Source organism: Palaemon carinicauda, chromosome 4 (genome assembly GCF_036898095.1).
Source record: "Palaemon carinicauda isolate YSFRI2023 chromosome 4, ASM3689809v2, whole genome shotgun sequence".
Classification (NCBI taxonomy): domain Eukaryota; kingdom Metazoa; phylum Arthropoda; class Malacostraca; order Decapoda; family Palaemonidae; genus Palaemon; species Palaemon carinicauda.
Genome location: NC_090728.1, coordinates 72,832,690 through 72,846,178, shown reverse-complemented (window position 1 = coordinate 72,846,178; position 13,489 = coordinate 72,832,690).

Below are 13,489 nucleotides of genomic sequence, written 5' to 3'. Positions count from 1 at the left end.
CATAGGATAAGGAATGGGGTAAATTGAAAGGATAAAGTGTTTGGACCATGGAAGATGGAGAAAAAAAAGGAAGGTTTTTAGAATGACATATCCTTTGATGCAGGTGGTACAAGCCCTGTATCATAGGATAAGGAATGGGCTAAATTGAAAGGATAGAGTGGTTGGAAAATGGAAGATGGAGAAAAAAAGGAAGGTTTTTAGATGGATATATCCTTTGATGCAGGTGGTACAGGCCCTGCATCATAGGATAAGGAATGGGCTAAATTGAAAGGATCAAGTGGTTGGACCATGTTAGATGGAGAAAAAAAGGAAGGTTTTTAGATGGATATATCCTTTGATGCAGGTGGTACAAGCCCTGCATTATAGGATAAGGAATGGGCTAAATTGAAAGGATCAAGTGGTTGGACCATGGAAGATGGAGAAAAAAAAAGGAAAGTTTTTAGATAAATATATCCTTTGATGCAGGTGGTACAAGCCCTGCATTATAGGATAAGGAATGTGTTAAATTGAAAGGATCAAGTGGTTGGACCATGGAAGATGGAGAAAAAAAAGGAAGGTTTTTAGATGGACATATCCTTTGATGCAGGTGGTACAAGCCCTGCATTATAGGATAAGGAATGGGCTAAATTGAAAGGATCAAGTGGTTAGACCATGGAAGATGGAGAAAAAAAAAGGAAAGTTTTTAGATGGATATATCCTTTGATGCAGGTGGTACAAGCCCTGCATTATAGGATAACGAATGGGCTAAATTGAAAGGATCAAGTGGTTGGACCATGGAAGATGGAGAAAAAAAAAGAAAGTTTTTAGATGGATATATCATTTGATGCAGGTGGTACAGGCCCTGCATTATAGGATAAGGAATGGGCTAAATTGAAAGGATCAAGTGGTTAGACCATGGAAGATGGAGAAAAAAAAAGGAAAGTTTTTAGATGGATATATCCTTTGATGCAGGTGGTACAAGCCCTGCATTATAGGATAACGAATGGGCTAAATTGAAAGGATCAAGTGGTTGGACCATGGAAGATGGAGAAAAAAAAGGAAAGTTATTAGATGGATATATCCTTTGATGCAGGTGGTACAAGCCCTGCATTATAGGATAAGGAATGGGCTAAATTGAAAGGATCAAGTGGTTAGACCATGGAAGATGGAGAAAAAAAAAGGAAAGTTTTTAGATGGATATATCCTTTGATGCAGGTGGTACAAGCCCTGCATTATAGGATAAGGAATGGGCTAAATTGAAAGGATCAAGTGGTTAGACCATGGATGATGGAGAAAAAAAAAGGAAAGTTTTTAGATGGATATATCCTTTGATGCAGGTGGTACAAGCCCTGCATTATAGGATAACGAATGGGCTAAATTGAAAGGATCAAGTGGTTGGACCATGGAAGATGGAGAAAAAAAAGGAAAGTTATTAGATGGATATATCCTTTCATGCAGGTGGTACAAGACCTGCATCAGAGGATATGGAATGTGCTAAATTGAAAGGATCAAGAGGTTGGACCATGGAAGATGGAGAAAAAAAAAAGAAAGTTTTTAGATAAATATATCCTGTGATGCAGGTGGTACAAGCCCTGCATTATAGGATAAGGAATGGGCTATATTGAAAGGATCAAGTGGTTGGACTATGGAAGATGGAGAAAAAAAAGGAAGGTTTTTAGATGGATATATCCTTTGATGCAGGTGGTACAAGCCCTGCATTATAGGATAAGGAATGGGCTAAATTGAAAGGATCAAGTGGTTGGACCATGGAAGATGGAGAAAAAAAAAGAAAGTTTTTAGATGGATATATCATTTGATGCGGGTGGTACAAGCCCTGCATTATAGGATAAGGAATGGGCTAAATTGAAAGGATCAAGTGGTTGGACCATGGAAGATGGAGAAAAAAAAAGGAAGGTTTTTAGATGGATATATCCTTTGATGCAGGTGGTACAAGCCCTGCATTATAGGATAAGGAATGGGCTAAATTGAAAGGATCAAGTGGTTGGACCATGAGGGATGGAGAAAAAAAAGGAAGGTTTTTAGATGGATATATCCTTTGATGCAGGTGGTACAGGCCCTGCATTATAGGATAAGAAATGGGCTAAATTGAAAGGATCAAGTGGTTGGACCATGGAAGATGGAGAAAAAAGGAAGGTTTTTAGATGGATATATCCTTTGATGCAGGTGGTACAGGCCATGCATTATAGGATAAGGAATGGGCTAAATTGAAAGGATCAAGTGGTTGGACCATGGAAGATGGAGAAAAAAAGGAAGGTTTTTAGATGGATATATCCTTTGATGCAGGTGGTACAGGCCCTGCATTATAGGATAAGGAATGGGCTAAATTGAAAGGATCAAGGTGTTGGACCATGAGGGATGGAGAAAAAAAAAGGAAGGTTTTTAGATGGATATATCCTTTGATGCAGGTGGTACAGGCCCTGCATTATAGGATAAGGAATGGGCTAAATTGAAAGGATCAAGTTGTTGGACCATAAGGGATGGAGAAAAAAAAAGGAAGGTTTTTAGATGGATATATCCTTTGATGCAGGTGTTACAGGCCCTGCATTATAGGATAAGGAATGGGCTAAATTGAAAGGATCAAGGTGTTGGACCATGAGGGATGGAGAAAAAAAAGGAAGGTTTTTAGATGGATATATCTTTTGATGCAGGTGGTACAGGCCCTGCATTATAGGATAAGGAATGGGCTAAATTGAAAGGATCAAGTTGTTGGACCATGAGGGATGGAGAAAAAAAAGGGAAGGTTTTTAGATGGATATATCCTTTGATGCAGGTGGTACAGGCCCTGCATTATAGGATAAGAAATGGGCTAAAATGAAAGGATCAAGTTGTTGCACCATGAGGGATGGAGAAAAAAAAAGGAAGGTTTTTAGATGGATATATCCTTTGATGCAGGTGGTACAGGCCCTGCATTATAGGATAAGGAATGGGCTAAATTGAAAGGATCAAGTTGTTGGACCATGAGGGATGGAGAAAAAAAAAGGAAAGTTTTTAGATGGATATATCCTTTGATGCAGGTGGTACAGGCACTGCATTATAGGATAAGAAATGGGCTAAAATGAAAGGATCAAGTTGTTGGACCATGAGGGATGGAGAAAAAAAAAGGAAGGTTTTTAGATGGATATATCCTTTGATGCAGGTGGTACAGACCCTGCATTATAGGATAAGAAATGGGCTAAATTGAAAGGATCAAGTGGTTGGACCATGGAAGATGGAGAAAAAAAGGAAGGTTTTTAGATGGATATATCCTTTAATGCAGGTGGTACAAGCCTTGCATTATAGGATAAGGAATGGGCTAAATTGAAAGGATCAAGTGGTTGGACCATGGAAGATGGAGAAAATAAAAAGGAAAGTTTTTAGATGGATATATCCTTTGATGCAGGTGGTACAGGCCCTGCATTATAGGATAAGAAATGGGTTAAATTGAAAGGATCAAGTGGTTGAACCATGGAAGATGGAGAAAAAAAGGAAGGTTTTTAGATGGATATATCCTTTAATGCAGGTGGTACAAGCCTTGCATTATAGGATAAGGAATGGGCTAAATTGAAAGGATCAAGTGGTTGGACCATGGAAGATGGAGAAAATAAAAAGGAAAGTTTTTAGATGGATATATCCTTTGATGCAGGTGGTACAGGCCCTGCATTATAGGATAAGAAATGGGTTAAATTGAAAGGATCAAGTGGTTGAACCATGGAAGATGGAGAAAAAAAGGAAGGTTTTTAGATGGATATATCCTTTAATGCAGGTGGTACAAGCCTTGCATTATAGGATAAGGAATGGGCTAAATTGAAAGGATCAAGTGGTTGAACCATGGAAGAAGGAGAAAAAAAGGAAGGTTTTTAGATGGATATATCCTTTGATGCAGGTGGTACAAGCCCTGCATTATATGATAAGGGATGGGCTAAATTGAAAGGATCAAGTGGTTGGACCATGGAAGATGGAGAAAATAAAAAGGAAAGTTTTTAGATGGATATATCCTTTGATGCAGGTGGTACAGGCCCTGCATTATAGGATAAGAAATGGGTTAAATTGAAAGGATCAAGTGGTTGAACCATGGAAGAGGGAGAAAAAAAGGAAGGTTTTTAGATGGATATATCCTTTAATGCAGGTGGTACAAGCCTTGCATTATAGGATAAGGAATGGGCTAAATTGAAAGGATCAAGTGGTTGAACCATGGAAGAAGGAGAAAAAAAAGGAAGGTTTTTAGATGGATATATCCTTTGATGCAGGTGGTACAAGCCCTGCATTATAGGATAAGGAATGGGCTAAATTGAAAGGATCAAGTGGTTGCACCATGGAAGATGGAGGTAAAAAAAGGAAAGTTTTTAGATGGATATATCCTTTGATGCAGGTGGTACAGGCCCTGCGTTATAGGATAAGGAATGGGATAAATTGAAAGGATCAAGTGTTTGGACCATGGAAGATGGAGAAAAAAAGGAAGGTTTTTAGATGGATATATCCTTTGATGCAGGTGGTACAAGCCCTGCATCAGAGGATAAGGAATGGGCTAAATTGAAAGGATCAAGTGGTTGGACCATGGAAGATGGAGAAAATAAAAAGGAAAGTTTTTAGATGGATATATCCTTTGATGCAGGTGGTACAAGCCCTGCATTATAGGATAAGGAATGGGCTAAATTGAAAGGATCAAGTGGTTGCACCATGGAAGATGGAGGTAAAAAAAGGAAAGTTTTTAGATGGATATATCCTTTGATGCAGGTGGTACAGGCCCTGCGTTATAGGATAAGGAATGGGATAAATTGAAAGGATCAAGTGTTTGGACCATGGAAGATGGAGAAAAAAAGGAAGGTTTTTAGATGGATATATCCTTTGATGCAGGTGGTACAAGCCCTGCATTATAGGATAAGGAATGGGCTAAATTGAAAGGATCAAGTGGTTGGACCATGGAAGATGGAGAAAATAAAGGAAGGTTTTTAGATGGATATAACCTTTGATGCAGGTGGTTACAGCCCTGCGTTATTGGATAAGGAATGTGCTAATTTGAAAGGATCAAGTGGTTGGACCATGGAAGATGGAGAAAAAAGAAGGAAGGTTTTTAGATGGATATATCCTTTGATGAAGGTGGTACAGGCCCTGCATTATAGGATAAGGAATGGGCTAAATTGAAAGGATCAAGTGGTTGGACCATGGAAGATGGAGAAAGAAAAAGGAAAGTTTTTAGATGGATATATCCTTTGATGCAGGTGGTACAAGCCCTGCATTATAGGATAAGGAATGGGCTAAATTGAAAGGATTAAATGGTTGGACCATGGAAGATGGAGAGAAAAAAAAGGAAGGTTTTTAGATGGATATATCCTTTGATGCAGGTGGTACAAGCCCTGCATTATAGGATAAGGAATGGGCTAAATTGAAAGCATCAAGTGGTTGGACCATGGAAGATGGAGAAAAAAAAGGAAGGTTTTTAGATGGATATATCCTTTGATGCAGGTGGTACAAGCCCTGCATTATAGGATAAGGAATGGGCTAAATTGAAAGGATCAAGTGGTTGGACCATGGAAGATGGAGAAAAAAAAGGAAGGTTATTAGATGGATATATCCTTTGATGCAGGTAGTACAAGCCCTGCATTATAGGATAAGGAATGGGCTAAATTGAAAGGATCAAGTGGTTGGACCATGGAAGATGGAGAAAAAAAAGGAAGGTTTTTAGATGGATATATCCTTTGATGCAGGTGGTACAAGCCCTGCATTATAGGATAAGGAATGGGCTAAATTGAAAGGATCAAGTGGTTGGATCATGGAAGATGGATAAAAAAAGGAAGGTTTTTAGATGGATATATCCTTTTATGCAGGTGGTACAAGCCCTGCATTATAAGATAAGGAATGTGCTAATTTGAAAGGATCAAGTGGTTGGACCATGGAAGATAGAGGAAAAAAGAGAAGGTTTTTAGATGGATATATCCTTTTATGCAGGTGGTACAAGGCCTGTATTATAGGATAAGGAATGGGCTAAATTGAAAGGATTAAGTGGTTGGACCATGAAAGATGGAGAGAAAAAAAGGAAGGTTTTTAGATGGACATATCCTTTGATGCAGGTGGTACAAGCCCTGCATTATAGGATAAGGAATGGGCTAAATTGAAAGGATCAAGTGGTTGGACCATGGAAGATGGAGAAAAAAAGGAAGGTTTTTAGATGGATATATCCTTTGATGCAGGTGGTACAAGCCCTGCATTATAGGATAAGGAATGGGCTAAATTGAAAGGATCAAATGGTTGGACCATGGCAGATGGAGAAAAAAAGGAAGGTTTTTAGATGGATATATCCTTTGATGCAGGTGGTACAAGACCTGCATCAGAGGATAAGGAATGAGCTAATTTGAAAGGATCAAGTGGTTGGACCATGGAAGATGGAGAAAGAAGGAAGGTATTTAGATGGATATATCCTTTGATGCAGGTGGTACAAGCCCTGTATCATAGGATAAGAAATGGGCTAAATTGAAAGGATCAAGTGTTTGGACCATGGAAGAGGGAGAAAAAAAGGAAGGTTTTTAGATGGATATATCCTTTGATGCAGGTGGTACAAGACCTGCATCAGAGGATATGGAATGTGCTAAATTGAAAGAATCAAGTGGTTGGACCATGGAAGATGGAGAAGAAAGGAAGGTTTTTAGATGGATATATTCTTTGATGCAGGTGGTACAAGCCCTGCATCGCAGGATAAGGAATGGGCTAAATTGAAAGGATCAAGAGGTTTGACCATGGAAGATGGAGAAGAAAGGAAGGTTTTTAGATGGATATATTCTTTGATGCAGGTGGTACAAGCCCTGTATCATAAGATAAGGAATGGGCTAAAGTGGAAGGATCAAGTGGTTGGACCATGGAAGATGGAGAAAAAAAAAGGAAGGTTTTTAGATGGATATATCCTTTGATGCGGGTGGTACAAGACCTGCATCAGAGGATATGGAATGTGCTAAATTGAAAGGATCAAGTGTTTGGACCATGGAAGATGGAGAAAAAAAGGAAGGTTTTTAGATGGATATATCCTTTGATGCAGGTGGTACTAGCCCTGCATTATAGGATAAGGAATGGGCTAAATTGAAAGGATCAAGTGGTTGGACCATGGAAGATGGAGAAAAAAAGGAAGGTTTTAGATGGATATATCCTTTGATGCAGGTGGTACAAGCCCTGCATTATAGGATAAGGAATGGGCTAAATTGAAAGGATCAAGTGTTTGGACCATGGAAGAGGGAGAAAAAAAGGAAGGTTTTTAGATGGATATATCCTTTGATGCAGGTGGTACAAGACCTGCATCAGAGGATATGGAATGCGCTAAATTGAAAGGATCAAGTGGTTGGACCATGGAAGATGGAGAAGAAAGGAAGGTTTTTAGATGGATATATTCTTTGATGCAGGTGGTACAAGCCCTGTATCATAGGATAAGGAATGGGCTAAATTGAAAGGATCAAGTGGTTGGACCATGGAAGAGGAAGAAAAAAAGGAAGGATTTTAGATGGATATATCCTTTGATGCAGGTGGTACAAGACATGCATTATAGGATAAGGAATCGGCTAAATTGAAAGGATCAAGTGGTTGGACCATGGAAGATGGAGAAAAAAGGAAGGTTTTTAGATGGATATATCCTTTGATGCAGGTGGTACAAGCCCTGCATTATAGGATAAGGAATGGGCTAAATTGAAAGGATCAAGTGGTTGGAGAATGGAAGATGGAGAAAAAAAGGAAGGTTTTTAGATGGATATATCCTTTGATCCAAATGGTACAAGCCCTGCTTCATAGGATAAGGAATGGGGTACATTGAGATGATAAAGTGGTTGGACATGGAAGATGGAGAAAATAAGGAAGGTTTTTAGATGGACATATCCTTTGATGCAGGTGGTAAAAGACCTGTATCATATGATAAGGAATGGGCTAAATTGAAAGGATCAAGTGTTGGGACCATGGAAAATGGAGAAAAAAAAGAAGGTTTTTGGATGGATATATCCTTTGATGCAGGTGGTACAAGCCCTGTATTATAGGATAAGGAATTGGCTAAATTGGAAGGATCAAGTGGTTGGACCATGAAAGATGGAGAAAAAAAGGAAGGTTTTTAGATGGATATATCCTTGATGCAGGTGGTAAATGACCTGCATCATATGATAAGGGATGGGCTAAATTGAAAGGATCAAGTGGTTGGACCATGGAAGATGGAGAAAAAAAGAAGGTTTTTAGATGGATATATCCTTTGATGCAGGTGGTACAAGCCCTGTATCATAGGATAAGGAATGGGCTAAATTGGAAGGATCAAGTGGATGGACCATGGAGGATGGAGAAAAAAAGGAAGGTTTTTAGATGGATATATCCTTTGATGCAGGTGGTACAAGCCCTGTATCATAGGATAAGGAATGGGTTAAATTGAAAGGATCAAGTCGTTGGACCATGGAATATGGAGAAAAAAAGGAAGGTTTTTAGATGGACATATCCTTTGATGCAGGTGGTAAAAGACCTGCATCATATGATAAGGAATGGGCTAAATTGAAAGGATCAAGTGTTGGGACCATGGAAGATGGAAAAAAAGAAGGTTTTTAGATGGATATATCCTTTGATGCAGGTGGTACAAGCCCTGTATCATAGGATAAGGAATTGGCTAAATTGGAAGGATCAAGTGGTTGGACCATGGAAGATGGAGAAAAAAAGGAAGGTTTTTAGATGGATATATCCTTTGATGCATGTGGTACAAGCCCTGTATCATAGGATAAGGAATGGGCTAAATTGAAAGGATCAAGTGTTTGGACCATGGAAGAGGGAGAAAAAAAGGAAGGTTTTTAGATGGATATATCCTTTTGATGCAGGTGGTACAAGACCTGCATCAGAGGATAAGGAATGTGCTAAATTGAAAGGATCAAGTGGTTGGACCATGGAAGATGGAGAAGAAAGGAAGGTTTTTAGATGGATATATCCTTTGATGCAGGTGGTACAAGCCCTGCATTATAGGATAAGGAATGGGCTAAATTGAAAGGATCAACTGGTTGGAAAATGGATAATGGAGAAAATAAGGAAGGTTTTTAGATGGATATATCCTTTGATGCAGGTGGTAGAAGCCCTGCATCATAGGATAAGGAATGGGCTAAATTGAAAGGATCAAGTGGTTGGACCATGGAAGATGGAGAAAAAAAGGAAGGTTTTTAGATGGATATATCCTTTGATGCAGGTGGTACAAGACATGCATTATAGGATAAGGCATGGGCTAAATTGAAAGGATCAAGTGGTTTGAAAATGGATGATAGAGAAAAAAAAGGAAAGTTTTTAGATGGATATATCCTTTGATGCAGGTGGTACAAGCCCTGCATTATAGGATAAGGAATGGGCTAAATTGAAAGGATCAAGTGGTTGGACCATGGAAGATGGAGAAAAAAAAGGAAGGTTTTTATATGAATATATCCTTTGATGCAGGTGGTACAAGCCCTGCATTATAGGATAAGGAATGGGCTAAATTGAAAGGATCAAGTGGTTGGACCATGGAAGATGGAGAAAGAAAAAAAAGGAAGGTTTTTAGATGGATATATCCTTTGATGCAGGTGGTACAAGCCCTGCATTATAGGATAAGGAATGGGCTAAATTGAAAGGATCAAGTGGTTGGACCATGGAAGATGGAGAAAAAAAAGGAAGGTTTTTAGATGGATATATCCCTTGATGCAGGTGGTACGGGCCCTGCATTATAGGATAAGGAATGGGCTAAAATGAAAGGATCAAGTGTTTGGACCAGGAAAGAGGGAGAAAAAAAGGAAGGTTTTTAGATGGATATATCCTTTGATGCACGTGGTACAAGCCCTGCATCGCAGGATAAGGAATGGGCTAAATTGAAAGGATCAAGTGGTTGGACCATGGAGGATGGAGAAAAAAAGGAAGGTTTTTAGATGGATATATCCTTTGATGCAGGTGGTACAAGCCCTGTATCGTAGGATAAGGAATGGGCTAAATTGAAAGGATCAAGTGTTTGAACCATTGAAGAGGGAGAAAAAAAGGAAGGTTTTTAGATGGATATATCCTTTGATGCAGGTGGTACAAGACCTGCATCATAGGATAAGGAATGTGTTAAATTGAAAGGATCAAGTGTTTGGAAAATGGATGATGGAGAAAAAAAAAGGAAGGTTTTTATATAGACATATCCTTTGATGCAGGTGGTACAAGCCCTGTATCATAGGATAAGGAATGGGGTAAATTGAAAGGATCAAGTGTTTGGACCATGGAAGATGCAGAAAAAAAGGAAGGTTTTCAGAATGACATATCCTTTGATGCAGGTGATACAAGCCCTGCATCATGGGATAAGGAATGGGCTAAATTGAAAGGATCAAGTGGTTGGACCATGGAAGATGGAGAAAAAAAGGAAGGTTTTTAGATGGATATATCCTTTGATGCAGGTGGTACAAGCCCTGCATTATAGGATAAGGAATGGGCTAAATTGAAAGGATCAAATGGTTGGACCATGGCAGATGGAGAAAAAAAGGAAGGTTTTTAGATGGATATATCCTTTGATGCAGGTGGTACAGGCCCTGCATTATAGGATAAGGAATGGGCTAAATTGAAAGGATCAAGTGGTTGGACCATGGAAGATGGAGAAAAAAAGGAAGGTTTTCAGAATGACATATCCTTTGATGCAGGTGGTACAGGCCTTGCATTATAGGATAAGGAATGGGCTAAATTGAAAGGATCAAGTGGTTGGACCATGGAAGAGGGAGAAAAAAAGGAAGGTTTTTAGATGGATATATCCTTTGATGCAGGTGGTACAAGCCCTGCATTATAGGATAAGGAATGGGCTAAATTGAAAGGATCAAATGGTTGGACCATGGCAGATGGAGAAAAAAAGGAAGGTTTTTAGATGGATATATCCTTTGATGCAGGTGGTACAGGCCCTGCATTATAGGATAAGGAATGGGCTAAATTGAAAGGATCAAGTGGTTGGACCATGGAAGATGGAGAAAAAAAGGAAGGTTTTTAGATGGATATATCCTTTGATGCAGGTGGTACAGGCCTTGCATTATAGGATAAGGAATGGGCTAAATTGAAAGGATCAAGTGGTTGGACCATGGAAGAGGGAGAAAAAAAAGGAAAGTTTTTAGATGGATATATCCTTTGATGCAGGTGGTACAGGCCCTGCATTATAGGATAAGGAATGGGCTAAATTGAAAGGATCAAGTGGTTGGACCATGGAAGATGGAGAAAAAAAGGGAAGTTTTTAGATAAATATATCCTTTGATGCAGGTGGTACAGGCCCTGCATTATAGGATAAGGAATGGGCTAAATTGAAAGGATCAAGTGGTTGGACCATGGAAGATGGAGAAAAAAAGGAAGGTTTTTAGATGGATATATCCTTTGATGTAGGTGGTACAAGCCTTGCATTATAGGATAAGGAATGGGCTAAATTGAAAGGATCAAGTGGTTGGACCATGGAAGATGAAGAAAAAAAAAGGAAGGTTTTTAGATGGACATATCCTTTGATGCAGGTAGTAAATGACCTGCATCATATGATAAGGAATGGGCTAAATTGAAAGGATCAAGTGTTGGGACCATGGAAGATGGAGAAAAAAAAAGAAGGTTTTTAGATGGATATATCCTTTGATGCAGGTGGTACAAGACCTGCATCAGAGGATAAGGAATGAGCTAAATTGAAAGGATCAAGTGGTTGGACCATGGAAGATGGAGAAAGAAGGCAGGTTTTTAGATGGATATATCCTTTGATGCAGGTGGTACAAGCCCTGTATCATAGGATAAGGAATGGGCTAAATATAAAGGATCAAGTGTTTGGACCATGGAAGAGGGAGAAAAAAGGAAGGTTTTTAGATGGATATATCCTTTTGATGCAGGTGGTACAAGACCTGCATCAGAGGATAAGGAATGTGCTAAATTGAAAGGATCAAGTGGTTGGACCATGGAAGATGGAGAAGAAAGGAAGGTTTTTAGATGGATATATCCTTTGATGCAGGTGGTACAAGCCCTGCATCGCAGGATAAGGAATGGGCTAAATTGAAAGGATCAAGTGGTTGGACCATGGAAGAGGGAGAAAAAAAGGAAGGTTTTTAGATGGATATAACCTTTGATGCAGGTGGTACAAGCCCTGCATTATAGGATAAGGAATGGGCTAAATTTAAAGGATCAAGTGGTTGGAAAATGGATAATGGAGAAAATAAGGAAGGTTTTTAGATGGATATATCCTTTAATGCAGGTGGTAGAAGCCCTGCATCATAGGATAAGGAATGGGATAAATTGAAAGGATCAAGTGGTTGGACCATGGAAGATGGAGAAAAAAGGAAGGTTTTTAGATGGATATATCCTTTGATGCAGGTGGTACAAGACATGCATTATAGGATAAGGCATGGGCTAAATTGAAAGGATCAAGTGGTTTGAAAATGGATGATAGAGAAAAAAAAAGGAAAGTTTTTAGATGGATATATCCTTTGATGCAGGTGGTACAAGCCCTGCATTATAGGATAAGGAATGGGCTAAATTGAAAGGATCAAATGGTTGGACCATGGAAGATGGAGAAAAAAAAAGGAAGGTTTTTAGATGGATATATCCTTTGATGCAGGTGGTACAAGCCCTGCATTATAGGATAAGGAATGGGCAAAATTGAAAGGATCAAGTGGTTGGACCATGGAAGATGGAGAAAGAAAAAAAAAGGAAGGTTTTTAGATTTATATATCCTTTGATGCAGGTGGTACAAGCCCTGCATTATAGGATAAGGAATGGGCTAAATTGAAAGGATCAAGTGGTTGGACCATGGAAGATGGAGAAAAAAAAGGAAGGTTTTTAGATGGATATATCCCTTGATGCAGGTGGTACAGGCCCTGCATTATAGGATAAGGAATGGGCTAAAATGAAAGGATCAAGTGTTTGGACCAGGGACGAGGGAGAAAAAAAGGAAGGTTTTTAGATGGATATATCCTTTGATGCACGTGGTACAAGCCCTGCATCGCAGGATAAGTAATGGGCTAAATTGAAAGGATCAAGTAGTTGGACCATGGAGGATGGAGAAAAAAAAGGAAGGTTTTTAGATGGATATATCCTTTGATGCAGGTGGTACAAGCCCTGTATCGTAGGATAAGGAATGGGCTAAATTGAAAGGATCAAGTGTTTGGACCATTGAAGAGGGAGAAAAAAAGGAAGGTTTTTAGATGGATATATCCTTTGATGCAGGTGGTACAAGACCTGCATCATAGGATAAGGAATGTGTTAAATTGAAAGGATCAAGTGTTTGGAAAATGGATGATGGAGAAAAAAAAAAGGAAGGTTTTTAGATAGACATATCCTTTGATGCAGGTGGTACAAGCCCTGCATCATAGGATAAGGAATGGGGTATATTGAAAGGATCAAGTGTTTGGACCATGGAAGATGCAAAAAAAAAGGAAGGTTTTCATAATGACATATCCTTTGATGCAGGTGATACAAGCCCTGTATCATGGGATAAGGAATGGGCTAAATTGAAAGGATCAAGTGGTTGGACCATGGAAGATGGAGAAAAAAAGGAAGGTTTTTAGATGGATAT